We start from the raw sequence: 12,618 nt of genomic DNA, 5'->3' as shown, positions 1-12,618 counted from the left end.
TTGCAAGTTATACATAAAAAATCCAAACAAATACAAAATACTTACACGTAGGTATAGAAGTACATGTATGATAATTATTATAAAAATACTGTCATAGCCGGTGGGGACGAAAACTTAAAAGATTGACCAAATTCTTACAAATTCCATATGGATCAAAATGTCTACAAAATAGAGAGCAACGGAACATATATAAATAAAATTAAGCGAATGAAGCAGATAAAACAAGTAAATATTAAATCAGTCAATTATCTTATATGATTATCTAGCATCAAGGAACTCGTTAAATAGATGATTTAGTAAAACTTTAGGAAGTTTACTCAGTATGGATAGCAATAATGTGAGTCGGTGTGTTAAGTGTGCAATTATTGTACTGCAATCTTAAATTAATCCATCTTTTCTTTTCCATTTAGGAAGATATGAGTATTGTATCCCGTAAAACCGTATTAGATTATCCATCTAGCATGTCTAGTCAAGAAGGCCTATTTCAAAATTGTATGAGACCTAATGTCGCAATGTATACTAACCGATGAGGATTCTTTTTCTCACTTACGTCATTTCAAATTGAATTCTCGAATGTGTCCACCAGTATCATTTCTCCATTAGCCTCGATATTTTGGTCAAAATGAAAGCATTACCGCTGCTCTCGTGTTCACGTTTAGTATTGCAATCTAAGTTTGGATAAAGATTCTTGCTAAACTGGTACTACGGGCAAGCACTGAAGTTTCTGTAAGTCGCAAGAAAATGGCGAAGCATTTGGTTGGCATCGCAGGAAATATTGATCACCGCTGTCCCCGCCTTTGAATTTACAAATCGATAATTTTGTTGGGTAAGAAGAGGAATATTGGCCGTGTTCTATCTTATAGAATGGGAGGGATGGATTGAGTTTTATATCGATTTCTCGTCGAAAGTTCTACTTGTTGTGAGGACTTTTGAGAGGGGCGAGTAGGACTATTGATTATATTTCATTGTTCCCAGTCATGACAGCACTGACGACGTTTCCCAATTAGCTCGCATACACACCCCCCCCCCCCTCAGTGCATGGCTATCTGAAAAGTATCGAAATGTGTCATTTTCGTTTTTAAATACAATTTATGGTACAATATGTCCCGCTCCCTCTCCCTCCCTCCTCCTTCAACTCGGTCAAACCGATCTGCAATATGCCTCTAGCACCCCTCTCCACCCAAATATATTTTTTCTCTCTCACACCCCCCCCCCCTTGCTTACCTCCCTGTCTCTCTCTTCCCCCTCTATCTCTCTCTCCCTCTCCCCCCTCTCTCCCTCTGTTCCTCTCCCACCCTCTCGCTCTCTCTATACAATTTTCCAACATCTAAAAGTAACACACTGCAAAAACTTTTCAATTTTATGCACGAGATCATAGGAATATATTTGAAGACTATCAAATCCATGTTTAGAGACTTTACAAAATATAAATACACTGCCTCCTCCATGGATGTTTGATAGACTTTGCAAATATTCACAAAATAAATAGAAGATGGGGATAGGATGGATAAAAAAAGAACCATATAAGTAACGATACTTATACGACAGAAATTAAAAGTTGATACAACAAAAGAACTGGTTACAATTTAATAAATTATACTAGCTGCTTGATCTTGCAATGTAACTTTGAATCAACCTTACACTAGTTGAAATTTGAAGGCTAAGCAATTAAAAGACCCTCTATAATCAATTTGTTCTTAGTCACTTTAGCTTACATAGCTATACCATATTACTCGAGTTGGAGTACATTCTACACTGTCTTCTTCAAAGGGGGGGGGGAGGCATTAATTCACATTTTAACATTTTCTGTCACTATAAATGGATAGTGCTCCAGTGAGGCGTCATTCTCTGAAACTGCTGAAATTTGAACAACAAAATAAAGAAATTGTAGATAAGCGGAATGACATTGTTTTTTTTAGTATTATGATTTTCTAACTCTCTAAGATGTACCCATCTTTGATAATAGTACACATTTTTCTTTTACTGGCAAGCTCTGGGAAATAATCTTGAGATATCTGACCATTCCTACATTACTTTTTGTATCAACAATACATGCAGAAGAGTTAAGAGAAAGTTCTCTTAATTTTGAGTTGGACATACCAATGCAAGAACTGAAAATACCACTTATTATCACAAAACAAACTAATCCTGAAATGGCAGAGGTCTAAAAGACGTCATAAATAAAAAATACAGAAGAATTATTGTACACGAAAATACAAAAATCTATATGCAAGATATACAAGATTTGTTGTATTACTATGTACAAACTTTGATTACATTCATATCAATGTACAGGTTTCATCGACATGAAGAAACTGAATATTTGACAATTATTTATGATTTCTGCTCATAAATATCAGTGTACTATGAAGCAAAACAAAATAATGTACATCTTTCTGTAAAAATGACTTGTACATGTACAATCACATTTAAATAAATAAAGATTAACATAAATGCTTGAATATCTTTAAAAAAGAAAAAAAATCCACTCATGAAGAGAAAACTGGAATTGATATGATGTCGTGCACAATTCTTTGATTTTATCTCTCCAACAATTACACCTTTTATATTTACCAGAGCCCCATTATATCACTGAAGGTGATTAATACCGCCGCCCTACGATGTTAAAATGTCAACAGTTTCCAACACATGGGAAAAATATGTCTTGCCCATCTTCACATCAATATGTACCAAATTTCATGAGAATTGGTAAAAATTGAGGAAACTCAACTGCAAGATTTTTACCTTATTTTTGCCAAAATATATTGTTACCATGGCAACACAATTTCTGAAACATGCTAAAAATGCGTCTTTAATACACATCTTCACTCCAACACCAACATGTGTTCCATGTTTCATGAGAATTGGTTAAAAACTGAGAAAGTAGTTTGTTGCACAAGATTTGCCACGGAACGACCGGCGGACCGCCTGTCCGACCGTACACTGATTCACTGATTACACTGATTCCTATACCTCCTTAAAACTTTGTTTGGCGGATGTGGAAGAAACATAGCCGTATACATATACTTTTTCAAAGGGAGGCCGGGGGGGGGGGATTGGATATATTTTCATATTAACAAGAGGCAGAATCACCATATAGAATATGACCACAAGATATATAGGGAAATGCAAAGTGAATTTATCTTTAAACCATGTATTTGATTTCCTGATTGTTCAATAGAATGAAACAGGAGATATGAATTGGCAAGTGGAATTGATTCAGAGAAAAGTATAGTTTGAAAAATGGATATTAAACAAATTAAAATGGCAACATGAAAGGTAGGTAGGTAGTTAGGTACATGTTGGTAGGTAGGTAGGCAGGTAGATTGGTAGGTAGGTAGAAAATTAGAGAGATAAAATGGTCAATGAAATAAAGAGATACTAAAATTGTCCACATGTATGAGAAAAAAAGACAGAGATAGAAAGAAAGATAGATACTGTAGATAGTAGGGTGTCTGAAGCCACACTGAAGTGTCAGCATAAAACAGGCTGATTTAGGGGAAAATATGGCACATTTTTTCGGGAATTTCAGGCTGCTAGAAAAATGTGATCTGAATTGATTATTAACTTGTGTTTGGCATGTATGGAAAGAGAAAATTCAGGGGCTTCTTTTGACAGTAAGGACAAGTTTATAGGATTATTTGAAATAAGGATTTAGAGATAGATTGCAAACCCTTATTTGTGTGTGTGTTGAGATTGCGATTTCCCCATGCGTTTTCTATGGGAAAATGAAATTTCTGTTTTGTAAATTTTTTTTCACTTTGTCGCAATTTTTCACTGTGATCTGGTTTCCAAATCTTTATAAAAATCATACCATCAGAAAAAGCATAAAAAATCCTATTGGACTCTTTATGGACAAGTTTTTGGCATTAATAATAAATTTATAACAGCTCTCGGTAGCTAAAAATTTGGATTTGTTTGTGTCCATTTCTTAACTACACAGTCTATGGCAGAGAAATGCTGAAAATTGACCTAATTTCATTCTTCTTTCTTGCAGCCAATAATTGGATTTTTTTTTAAATGTTACATTTCTGTCAGTCTGAAGGTCATTTCTCTTCAAATTCACAAAGAAAATGTGATATTTTCTTGAAATAAGAAAAATATTTTTTTTTCTCCAGACACCCTATAGAAAGATAGATAATCAGACAGACATACAGACAGATAGAAAGGTAGTAAGATAAATAGGACAATTACATTTATGAAGAACATGTAAAATAAATTCAGTTTGACGAATAGATTGTATCAAAATACAGAAAGACAAAGATATAGATAGACAGAAAGAATTAACGAATAGACATATCGTCTATGGGCTGTTAAAACCTTATATTCTTAAATTAAAATATTTTGATGACAGCTCAGAAAAAGCTTGATTTTAGAGTGATAACATGAGTAGCAGCCTTCCTTTGCCTAGAAAGAGTACTTGTCAGGTATCAAGAAAATGTTTTCACTCGCACCAGCATTGGCATAATTTCTAAAATACAGCTCTTTTCTAAGCTGTATACAAGGTTTTAACAGCCCAGCCACGATAAGGTATATAATGTGCAGTTATTGATCAAAATGGGAGAGGGTGAAAAAATGAATAATCAAGAGAACATAAAATGTAAAAAAGCAAAAGGAAAACAAAAGAAAAAAATCAAAGAGGGAGGTAGCAGATTATCACAGATCCTAAATTAGAAACAATGGCCCGTAGTCTGAAGTCGGGTTTAACTTAAACTCAGGTTTAAAGTTGTGGTTTAAGTATGGAGAGCCAATTGTTACATAAATCACTAACAGTAGAGATATCATATTACAGCTCATTTGGCTCTAAAATCATTCATGATTGTCTAGGAAGTATAAATAGATGATTGTCTTCACCATCGATGAATCAGGAAAGAGCACAGTAAACATACGAAACATACAACTTAATAAAAATGTTGATACTTTTGGCTTTCCATACTTAAACCACAACTTTAAACCTGAGTTTAAGTTAAACCTGCTATCAGAATACGGGCCCTTGGATTTATTGTGTCAATATTTATTTCTGGAATTAATCCCCACTAAACCTGACTAAAAAGAGAATAGAATAAATATGAATAAACAAACTCAATCCAATTGCAAGTCAATAAAAATAACTTCATTTGGCATACAACAATAAATATAAAACGTAACCATTTAGCATGGTTACATGAGAGATGGTCATAAGGGAGGCAAGTTGATTGAACAAAAATGACTTCTGGGTACCGTTTTCATAAAGACTTGTTATAATAACAAATATATCAAATTTCTATAAGAAATGTGCTATCTACCAATCAGATTGAAGGATTTCAGTAGCTTTAAACTATTATTGCAAATTTGTTACATTAACAAGTTTTATGAAACAGGCCCCAGGAGATAACTGTCTCATGAGTTGATTCTTGACTATGGCAATTGATTTCAGAAGATGATACTACCATATGAATGGTGTGTATTAATACCAAGGGTATGCAACTTTTATGATTGTTTGCGAGAAAATTATCAAACTTAAACCTATAATCATGACAATCATATTACTTTAATATAGATAATGAATCATTAGCATTCCAAAGATACCCGAATTAGGTTTCTATGACCAAGCATTACACCTTTGTTCTAAGAAAAAAAGTGATGCAAAATGTAGCAGGAGGTTCACTTCCTCTGCAAATAGAATCTGCAAATTGTAAAAGTGCCTTAAAGGAGAATGAAACTCTTGGAGCAAGTTACATGTAGCTTTTGTGAAAGCAGAAAAATCAAAGAATAAGATCAACAAAAGTTTGAGTAAAATAGGACTAGCAATAGAAGAGTTATGAGCATTTGAATGTCGAGATCACTAATGCTATGGAGATCCTCTCATTGGCAATGCGACCAAGATCTATGATGTCACAGATGAACAACTCTCCCCTTTTGGACACTGAAAATATACCCCAAAACATCTCTTTTTGCTCATTCTAATCATATGACAAACGATTCATCAATGATATAATGTTGTGAAACCTCTGTACTTGTCATCTCATAAAGAGAACACCTCACCTTGTGATAGACTCTATAAAAGTGAGAATATAAGTGAAATAAGTACTAAAAAAACGAGGGAGTTGTACGTGTGTGACATCACAGATCTTGGTCGCATTGCCAATGGGAGGATCTACATGGCATTAGTGATCTCAATATTCAAATGCTCATAACTTTCTTATTATTCATTCAATCTTCCTCAAACTTTCAACAATGTGTTTCTTTGATTTTTCTCTTTGATATGGATTCAGCTGGTTTCAAGGGTTTCATTCTCCTTTAAAGAATGGAATCATCCATAACTTTGGTCTGTCAACATTACATTCAGAAATAGTTATATGATATGCATTTGGATTGGATTTTCTCAATACATTTCAAAGCAGAATGTTCTTGATAAAGAGCAAAAGCAAATGAGACAGGAAGGAAAGGCATTAGACCTTTTTCTTATTCCTTTCATTGTTCATGGTTGCCACCATACTGAGCATGCAATGCAAGTGAACCAAAAGCATTTTTGCACAATGTTTTAAAAAAGAATGGTGTTGTGTGGTCCTAAAACATAATCAAGGTACCAATTGCATGCTAATATTGCCAATATTTTATCAGGGTCCTGTCATTTGGAATTCCATTCCTTGCCAAATTCGTAACAGTAAATCTCTAAATGTTTTCAAAAAAAAATATAAGACTTTTTTACTGGATCATTATCATTTGCATTAATATTGTAGGCTCTTGTATCATAGTTTTGTTTTTGTCTAGGGTCTGTACGGTATTTTGTTTTCTTAATTTTTAGTATAATTGTGTTATTTCAATTTATTTCATTAAGTATCTTGGGTTGGCGTTTATAAGGCTCGTCCTTTTTTGCCACTGCCCTCACTCATGCTAACTGGATTTTAATTTATATTCGTGTCATCTATCTTATCTGTTTATATGTTTGTACTTTGTTGATTTCTTTTTATGAGTGAAAAATAAATACGAATTGAATTGAAAAAAAAAAAAAAAAAAAAAAAAAATATTAGAGTTATCTCAGATATATGGGTTTTTTTTGTCACTGATCGTACATTCTCCTTTGGAAAAGGATTTAAAATTGGGTATACTTTTTATTCTGACACACCCAGTATTGAGCTGGATCTCTTGCGCGTATCCCCTGACTGGTGTTATGTATATTAGTAACGCTTGCAAGATCATGGAGAAATAATCTCGATACAACAGTTTTTAAGGATGGGAATGATAGAGTCACACACAACCCTTTGTCGTTTCAGATGAATTCCAAGTTTGGAAAAAGTGACATGCAAACTACTAGAGCTTCTGGAGATGATCCATTAATTGATGAAAGCGATGTATTTCCCATATCGGTGGCATACAGCGATGAATCTACTCTGTTGACGAGCACTATTTTTGTGTTTTTGATGTTTTGAGTAGATTCTCCTCCTACATAGAGTTGCTTTCACACAGTGTTCACAATATTGGATCCTGCTTCCTGATCAGTGCTAAAAGGGCCCTCAATTCGTTTCTGGTGACGTTTCAAACAAGGTCTTTTCTTTCAGATTGGAGTTCACACAATCAGTATCATGTTGGATCATTTAAGTGCACCCTGGCACCCTCATTTGAGAAGTTCCTCCTGGTTGTAGATTGAACCTTGACTGCGTTTCGGAACAAACTATCCTCTTACAGAGTTGTATTCATACAGTGGTGATAGACACCATGGCAAGACCGACTACGCCAGACCTCTGTTATCCTTCCAATATCTAACTACAAAGCACACACACACCCTGATAACACCATGATCACGAGTCAATACTCGCGTCTAACCGATCCACCTGATCGCAAACGTCCATGAGCGCGCGATCAAGATCGTCCATGTCCGATGGAATGGAGTGACTGTACACACCGTTATCCACACCCCCTATCGTCGAGGTCGAGGACGCATCGCTGCCAGTTCTACGTGACCTTCGACCTCCATGATAGAAGCTGTATTGGTCCTGTAAACTGTTCCTCTCTAGAAAGCTCTCAAAGTAGTCCATGTCTTTTTCGGGGATGTATGGTCTCATATCTGCATAGGGAAGACAAGACAAAGAAAGTTTATTGCAAAACAGTTGGAAATGCCTGAAAACATAGTTGAAAATGGATCAAACTAATAATAGATGATCGAGCTACATTGCTATGAAAGGACATGCTTAGAGTGGCAAGATGCAAAGGTATATTACATTTAACTCAATTAAAAGTTTGTAATTTAAAGGCAAACACATGCTCTTTCACAGAGAGTGGGTTAGAATTAGCAGACCCCAGACTTTTTGAAAAGTTATTGACATAAAGCAGTACTTTTGGGGATCAGCTATAAACTATGCTGTCCCACCCATCTATATTCTTTTTATCAGCAATCCTCATATGAATCATTAATCAAACAAAGAGGTGTTCGGGGAAAGTTGCTGTAAAGGAGACATTGTAACTTTGAATTCTTCTTTATCGGTGCTTGGTATCTTTCACAGCAGCTAGCTCTCCCGCATTTCCAATTTTTGTCTCTGATGAATGCAAGGATCAGGGTTATTTATTCATTCAATATTGCACTCTTTTCACAGTAAAAAAATTGTGCCCTTAGAAAAATCTGTATTAAGCACCTTACAGATGTTTTCATTATTGTTATTAGCAATGAAAAGATGCTCGAGGTATAATGCTTCTAAGATGCTAATATAATTTTTTGAAATGTATATACTAACGATGTTTGCATTCTCAAATTTTTAAAGTATCTATTATAATAATGTTTGGGCAAAAAGACAAAAATTAAAAAATTAAAAAAGAATGTGTCATTGTTTATTGGCTTAATATCATAATTACATGCTTTGATCATCAAACTTCAGAGCCCTTCTAACGAAGAGCAGCAAAAAGTTAATTGTTCAAACTTGATAAGGATTTATATCAAATCATTTACTTACAGCACAGGATGGAGATTAATCAAAATTTGAGTTTGATCTGAATCAATCATATCTCTTTGTAAGATGGATCCAAGGTACAAAGACCAGGAAGGTGTTTCACAAAGAGTTCGTTGTGACTTAGAGTCATGCCTAAATGCTGACACGCACATGATTTCTAACTTGCAATCTTATTAATACGCAGTAAGCGCACATCCTCTTAACATGGTTTGACCGATGCTGTGACGCCTTTTATAATGCAAGCAACTGGGAATTGAAGAGCAAACCTAAACTTATTTCTTTGTGAAACACCCCCAGGATTTTATTTTCACGAGGATTTTTCAAATAGTATCAGTGATTGGGTTATACAGTAAAAGTAAAGAAACAGAATATGAAATGAAAATAAAAAATAAAATGAAAATTACAACAAGAGGGTAGTTCAGAAAGCTGTTTACTATTTATACATGAATTCTACAAGACTGGAATAATTTATTGTCTGCTAAAGCATATTCTGAATCATTTTGATTCAGATACAGTTGAACTCAGGGTCCAGTTTTTATAAAGACTTGTTATACATGTACCATTATAACAAATGCACCATTTTTATAACAAGTTTACTAACAGTCAATAAAATTGATAAATTTCAGTAGCTTTTAATTGTTATTGCAAATTTGTTATTATAACTAATTTTATGAAATGGCCCCCTTCTCAATAGCATCTGAATATGCAAAGAGTCAAAATTTATAGGAAATTTAAAAGAAATTTTCAGGAAATTAAGTATCACTTTGTTAATATATCAAGGAGGTTTGGAGGATTTCAGTATAAGCTCAATGAGCATGTTATCAGTTATGCATTAATTTGTGTTTAAATTTGTTTTTATGTAAACATCTTCATGATATATGTGTAGTATAAGTGATTACAATAGTAGTAATATGCAATGTCCTAAAAGAAACATTACAAATATATGAGGCAGTATCAGTATTAGTAGAAATGACGAGGTATCAAAAGTAAAACAAGTATAAAGAAGTAATTCAGTATTAGATGTGGTGGTAGCAGTAGTAGTAGCAGCATCAACAACAGTAAATTAGAAATCATATATTTAGTAGTAGTAGTAGTAGTAGTAGTAGTAGTAGTAGTAGTAGTAGTAGTAGTAGTAGTAGTAGTAGTAGTAGTCGTAGTAGCAGTAGCAGTAGCAGTAGCAGTAGCAGTAGCAGTAGCAGTAGCAGTAGCAGTAGTAGTAGTAGTAGTAGTAGTAGTAGTAGTAGTAGTAGTAGTAGTAGAAGGAGTAGCAGTAGTAGTAGTAGTAGTAGTAGTAGTAGTAGCAGTAGCAGTAGCAGTAGCAGTAGTAGTAGTAGTAGTAGTAGTAGTAGTAGTAGTAGTAGTAGTAGTAGTAGTAGAAGGAGTAGCAGTAGTAGTAGTAGTAGTAGTAGTAGTAGTCGTAGTAGCAGTAGCAGTAGCAGTAGCAGTAGCAGTAGCAGTAGCAGTAGCAGTAGCAGTAGTAGTAGTAGTAGTAGTAGTAGTAGTAGTAGTAGTAGTAGTAGTAGTAGCAGCAGCAGCAGCAGTAGTAGTAGTAGTAGTAGTAGTAGTAGTAGTAGTAGTAGTAGTAGTAGTAGCAGTAGCAGTAGCAGTAGCAGTAGCAGTAGCAGTAGTAGTAGTAGTAGTAGTAGTAGTAGTAGTAGTAGTAGCAGCAGCAGCAGCAGCAGCAGTAGCAGTAGTAGTAGTAGAAGTAGTAGTAGTAGTAGTAGTAGTAGCAGTAGCAGCAGCAGCAGCAGCAGCAGCAGCAGCAGCAGCAGCAGCAGCAGCAGCAGCAGCAGCAGCAGCAGCAGCAGCAGCAGCAGCAGCAGCAGCAGCAGCAGCAGCAGCAGCAGCAGCAGCAGCAGCAGCAGCAGCAGCAGCAGTAGTAGTAGTAGTAGTAGTAGTAGTAGTAGTAGTAGTACATGTAGTAGTAGTAGTAGTAGTATCAGCAGTAGCAGCCATAGTCATCAGTATTGAAGTAAAAAAGGAGAAAATAATAGTAGCAGCAGTAGGGCCTCATTGCATAAAATTTACCATTATGGTAACTTTGCCATCCGATGGTAACTTGCATGGAATCCTAGAACTTGATTGAGTGTTGTTACCATGGTAGTTACCATTGAATGTCAAAGTTACCATAATGGTTGCTTTTATGCAACGGGGCTAAGCAGTAACAGCGGCATCAGTAGCCAGAAACGATACTTGATATTGTTACTCTGATTGTTATGTATAATACTATTATTGAAATCATAACCCTTAATGATTGTTAATGCCGATGACGACGATGTGAAAATCAATAATGCCGATGACTATCACAGATGAAAATCCACACACCTTGATCGAAGAACAAATATCATGAGCCTATACTAGCATCTAAATGATATACTTGATCACAAATTTCCTTAAGCGCAAGGTCTAGATCGTCCAAGTATTCTTCCTGAAAATTAAGTCTATCCACATAGCCGTCAAAGAAAGCCATGTCCTTTTCAGGGATGTACGTTCTTAAGCCTGTTGAGAGACCAAAAGAGTAGAAAATGACCTTCCTACCTTAAGTCCAAAAAAGAATTTGTTCATGGCTTCATTAAGAGTACGATACAAAGTCTTATATCTTCATTTTTATATAAATGATAATAATCCTATTTTAATCTTCAAAACAGAAAGATTAAATTGCTGCAGGTAGAGATCCTTCCTGGTTCCAAGATATCTAAAGACCTGTTTTTCATTTTGAGAAAAAACAAAAAAACGTAATGCTCTGAATAATAATGGCTGCCCTGAATGTAGAAGAATCATACTGACTAGTATTAACGGTAACAATGTAATCAATAGTAATTATCACAGAAACCTTGATTCTGATTAGTTGTTGAATAATGTTCCTATGGTAGTTATCATTGATGGTGAACTTTTAATGAATGATAAGATACTTAGCCAAGATAACTGAGAGGCTTGTAGTTTCATTGCCATCCATACAGTCAGAGCCTGATGGTTGTGTAGGAAACATGTATTTTTTTATAATGGAAGATAAATGTGTTTAAATGGATGTACATGTATCCCAATTATTGATCGTAAATATGTCTTTGAAAGTTAAAAATCATTGTGATGGATGCATTTAGAAATGACAAAATCATATTATTGTACGGAAAATGTAAAGAAAATCCAAAATAAAGAACAACATTATCAACTACATGTATGTATTAAAAGAAATGTTGCCTGTCTAATTTTGTATTATGTAATTATCATAAATATTCCATACATGTAAAGTTGTGTGACACTGAATACATGTAGATGATTAAAGAGTTATTTGATGCTGTTATTTTTGGAATCAAAAGATGTTTGATATTAAATAGTGTTGAAAACTGAAAAATTCAGGCAATTGGTTGAAAATGAGTCCCATAATTTGTGAATGATTTCAACAAATGGCACAGACGAAAAGAAAATAAATCCTTATTGACTCTGTTCAGTGACCAGCACTTTGATTCCGGAATCTATATTTAAAAAAAAAATCATATCTTCAAGTTTAAAATAAAAATCTTAAGGTTGACTTTTCGCTGGCCAAAGTCAATAAGGATTTCTAATGGTTCAAATTTCAAATGTATGTAAAAGACTTGTCTTATGAAATGAATTGCTTGTTTGACAACTTGTTTTCATTATTTTTAGATTACTGACAGAAACATAGAAATAAATTGATGCAAACATCTTGTCTAAG

General features: G+C 34.5%; 1 protein-coding gene across 1 annotated transcript in view; it reads right to left on the bottom strand.

The window, feature by feature from the left end:
* LOC129280583 (uncharacterized) overlaps positions 1–784 on the bottom strand; it is a 43,283-nt gene extending 42,499 nt beyond the window's left edge. Inside the window, exon 1 of the mRNA XM_054916586.2 lies at positions 551–784. The gene's annotated coding sequence lies outside the window, so the exon portion shown is untranslated. The remainder of the gene's footprint in view (positions 1–550) is intronic.
* Between the last annotated feature and the right edge of the window lie 11,834 nt (positions 785–12,618).

The sequence above is a fragment of the Lytechinus pictus genome, chromosome 17, assembly GCF_037042905.1.
Source record: "Lytechinus pictus isolate F3 Inbred chromosome 17, Lp3.0, whole genome shotgun sequence".
NCBI lineage: Eukaryota > Metazoa > Echinodermata > Echinoidea > Temnopleuroida > Toxopneustidae > Lytechinus > Lytechinus pictus.
The sequence above is the reverse complement of the archived record's forward strand: the minus strand, read 5'-3'. Positions and strand labels throughout refer to the sequence as shown.